Consider the following 4,973-nt stretch of genomic DNA (forward strand, 5'->3'; position numbering starts at 1 on the left):
ACTAGCCTTTTGCCAGTACTGCACTCAGCTGTCTGAACTAGGTGGGACCATTTTAAATTAACCTACCTTTTCTGATCCTGAAAGGTAATGAGATTCCTGAATTACTGCTCTGGTGAATCTGAGCAAAATAGTAATACTGGTTTTTCTCCTCCTAAAGAATGACAACAAGTTTGTCAGCATCAGCCTTGTCTCCTCTTTGTGCTCAGTGCAAGAGCTCTGCACGACTGGGCATGGCCCTTACCAAAAACCCTACAAACCCCTACTTAATAATTTGCACTGTGTAACAGTCAGCATGCGTGGTGCCTGATCAGGATGTAAAGCCAGAGAGCCCCCTCTGGTGACTGTACATGGCAAAACTGTTTTAAAAGAGAGGTTACAAGTGATTGTAGAAATTACACTTCCTGGATGGTTGTTATAGCTGCTGACTTTACTGACAGAAATAAGATTTCACTGCTCTTCACTCCTCTTGGCTAATTCTCCAGGGCTCAGAGAGATGGATTCTATTCCAACATGTGCATCATTAATGGAATTACTCAAAGGCCTAGTCCAAAGCCCATGGAAGTCAATAGGAGTCTTCCCATTGACTCCCAATTTCCAACTGCAGGGCCAAACTCTGCCATCAGTTACACCCATGCATCTCTCTTGCACACTGCTGCAACTGAGGGAAGAACCCAAAGACAATGCGATTACGAGGCTGATCTTGGCCTGTAGCATCATAATTACTGGTGTTGGTGAGCAAGCTAGAAAGGACTGAAGCAGGAATCTAAAAGCTAAACGGAAGGTTTGGTTCTAACTGCTCCTATGTAGGATCCCTTTCCTTCTCCATCCCTTGCCTGGTGCATTTGCTCAGGAAAAGGCCATAATCCTATTTTTGCACTCCTTGAGCACAAGGTGCAAGAAGTGATAGCACTGACTGGCATTATGCATTCTAGAAACACCAGGGCCAAGACCCTGCCATGCCCTCCCCCTCTCCCACTAGCTGGTGTTGTAAGGCTGTTTCGAGATGAAAAATAGGGGAAGGAGCTAAACACACTTTCCCCCAGCACCACTGAAGACATCCTGACAATCTGCCTCTTTCCACTGCTGCGGATGGCTAGACCGCTGCACCCTCTTCTAACCAGGGCTGTGGACTTTAAAAACAATGATCTGAGCTTGAATATGCATTTAGAAAAGCCAGCTTTTTCCTTGGAATAATGAGCAATTTGACCTGGAAGTAACAGACACAAACATGCAATGACATTTTTAATTTCACACATAGAACCCCAGAATACCTGTGTAGAGCCACCCTGGGAAATTGCCAATTGTACATAAGTAGCACTGGAGACATTTGATCAGTGTTTCTTCTCAGCTTGCTTGGTCTCCTGAGAGAGTGCACAATATGTGGTCATTATGACCAGTTCCTTTCATCTGCTTACTCATATGCTGTCGAGTTGTTTTGATAATGAGACTTCTGATTCCAGTCCTTGACAGGAAGGAGGGGAGTGAGGGAGTGCTAGATTTGTGTGTGTTTGTGTTATGGTATCTACGTGACTGGGTAAGCATGCATTCAATTACACTGGGAGGAATCAAACTGAGCTATGCTAATAAGGATGCTAGGATTATAAAACCTAAACAGCAGAGATTCTCTGGTCTCCATCTTCCCCCCTCCCTTGCACTGTGCTGTTTTGAATTCAAAGTTTCTGCTCATTAGCCTCGTTCTGCATTGGATTCTACTGAGCCCAGCTGAGAGCAGATGATTGAAGAGAGGGGAGTTCTGATAATTTTTCATCATAGCCTCAGGAAACGTTGAACCCTGGAGGACTTTCTTGTCAAGCAGGTTGCTTATGGCATGCAAAGAGCAAATGCCTTGTACTAGGGATGATGTGGCCAATAGGGGAGAGGAAGGATACAAAGAGAAAGTGCCAATTAATTGAACCAAGCTATTGTTTGCCTTCAAATTCATGTGACAACACTGCAAGGACAGAAATAGATAGTTGGAACCATTACAGGGAAAAATAAGATCTGTTAGAAAGAAGGAATGGACAACTGAGGTGAGAGCAACCATGCAGAAGACCATGTAGGTGATACACTGCATTCAAGTATTACAGCAAATTAAAGGCCACCTAAAAACTTCACCATGGCCACTGTTTCACCCTATGACCACTCAGAACATCACAGCAACTCCACTGTGTGGCTCCACTAATTACGTGGGTGGCCCTTCATTCTATTGTGTGAGGCCACCCAGGCATGCACCTTAAAGGGAACTATCCGTGGACCACCTGAATGGAGCTCGCAGACCACTGCTAGTTCACAAACCATAGTTTGAGAACCTCTGCTCTAGAGGACAATCGAACATATACACACTAGCTAATTCATTATGATATATTAACAAAGAATGAATATGACTTTTACTATTAAGCCCTTGGAAAATAGATGCCTGAAGCATACTCACAATGTGCATGTGAAGCTTATCATAGCATCTAAGTTACCTTCAGCCAGAATTTTGATTTTCAGGCCTATGATATTGGTTCAAATAATGTTGCAAAAGCCAAGGACGCTGCATGCAGCGCATGACTGGACTAGTTTCCTGTACAGGATGTATTGTAACTTTTCAGCTTTGGGTCATCCATGCTCTGCAACTAGCTTTACACCCAGAATGTAGACTTTGTAATGAGAGAGGTTTCGCAGACCCTAATATAAATATATGTGCTTTTATATTTTTGTCAATAAATTTGATTTAGGTCTAATCTAACCTTCCTCTGCAGATGGAAACAGAACTCTGCCAGGGCAGAAGAATACCATGACACTGACTAGAAATAGAAGTGAAAGTGAACTGCACTGACGGGAATTGGTTTTTATTAGTCTTTCAGTTGCGTTATTCTAAGGTGTTAGTACGGAAGTAAGAAAATAAAAAACATTAGTGTTGACAGTGTGAGTCAACACAGATAGCACATCAGGAATATGCCAATGACACAAAGCTGTATGGATCGTTTTCATCCAGGGTAGATAGTTCTGTCTAATGGATATGTCTGTGCTTAAAGGAGCCTGAGCCTGGAAGAATATCAGCTACCTCAGTCTGGACTCAAAAGACAGGTGTTCTTCTAAATTGGAAGAGGGAGATGATTTAAGGAATTAGTTCCCAAACTTGCAAGGAGAACCTGGCAGGCAGAAGTCAGTGAGCTCCACAGAGACTCAGGAGTCTGCCTGAGCAGTTCTCCTTGTAGTTCTCCCTACTTTACCCTCGCTTGAGAGCATTTGGGGTTCATACTGAATTCATCACTGGCCCTTGACAATCAAATAGTAGATGACACCAGCTATCAAGGAAACTTTATCCATTCCTCTTGGACAATGACCCAGCCATAGTAATTCATGCATTTGTAATTTAGAATACTCTCTCCTCGCCTCCCCCCCCAAGAGCACAAACGAATACCTTCTGTTTTTGTTCTCCAGAGTGAGGTAAATGGCACTGAGTAGCAAACCACAGCAGTGATAAATCCCCACTGGTGCAAGTACACTGTGTATGTCTGCTGATTGCCTTTTATACTTTGATTTTTCAGGTGAATTTGTGTGACACACAAAAATAGTTTCCTTTTTTTTTTTTTTAACAAAATGTTATTAAAACATTAGTTTGCAATTTTTTTTGGTGCCCTTTATTTGCTGGGGCTGTCGTGGGGCAGGAATGGCCACAGCTGGCAGAAACTGTGGGCGCTCTTAGGCGTGTAGGCAATAGCTAAGTGAGTGGTTGGACAGGGATGAGAATGAGTCATAGATTTTTCAGGTCAGAGGGGACCATTTTGGTCATCTAGTCTGGATAACATAAAACCTCACACAGTACTTTCTGCATCAAACTCATAACGTCTGCTTGAGTTAGAGCATATCTTGTAGAAATATTGTTTTGATTAAAAGATTTCAGGTGATGGAGAGTCCACCATGTTGCTAGGCAAATTGTTCCAATGGTCAGTTGCCCCCGCTGTTAAAAATCTGAACCTTATTTCCAGTCTGAATTTGTCTAGCTTCAATTTCCAACCATTTGGTCTCATTAGGCCTTTTTCTGCTACATTCAAAAGCCATTTACTATCAGAAATCTCTTCCCCATATAGGGCTGGGTTGTGACCAAGTCACCTCTTAACCAGCTCTTGGATGAGCTGGAGAGCGGCAGCTGCTGGCTGGGCACCTAGCTCTGAAGGCCGCAGCGCTGCCAGCAGCAGCGCAGAAGTAAAGACGGCACTACTGCGATCCCACTACAATAGCCAGATTTTACAGTCTGTGAATTTAATAGGGCCCTATCCGTAAGATAAAAAGGAGGGAGAGAGCTGGGACTTGTATTAAGGGGAACTTGAAGCTGAAATGGTTTGGGGGCTGTTGAAAGGAGATGAAGCCATCAAAAAGGAGATGCTGGGGATAGGGGGAGCAGAATACTAGGAGTGTTGTATAAGGAACGCTAGAGCTGGAGGAAGTATGGAGCTAGTAAGTCAAGAGACAGCTAGTGAAGTTTTTCAGGCAAAAATGGCCCAATAGTGCATGAGGCCAGCAAACCATTATGGTGACAGGAGGAGGGAAGTGGGAGTGGGGATGAGGCCCACACATCACCACACCAACAGGGAAAGAAGGCTGTCAACCCAGTGGAGGAGAAGCTGGTACTCCAAGGCACAATCAGGCTGTGAGCTACACTTCCAGCAGGATGCTTAGAGTCCTTACATCGAGTTCAACTGGTGGGTTTGCAAATATCATGCAGCTTCTGATTTATTCACTGCCTCCAAAAGTAGGGAAGGAGGAGAGAACAATGAACTCTGCCTTTTAGAACAGGAGTACTTGTGGCACCTTAGAGACTAACAAATTTATTAGAGCATAAGCTTTCGTGGGCTACTGCCCACTTCTTCAGATGCATATAGAGTGGAACATATATTGAGGAGATATATATACACACATACAGAGAGCATGAACAGGTGGGAGTTGTCTTACCAACTCTGAGAGGCCAATTAAGTAAGAGAAAA

This window comes from Trachemys scripta, chromosome 3 (assembly GCF_013100865.1).
Source record: "Trachemys scripta elegans isolate TJP31775 chromosome 3, CAS_Tse_1.0, whole genome shotgun sequence".
Classification (NCBI taxonomy): Eukaryota; Metazoa; Chordata; order Testudines; family Emydidae; genus Trachemys; species Trachemys scripta.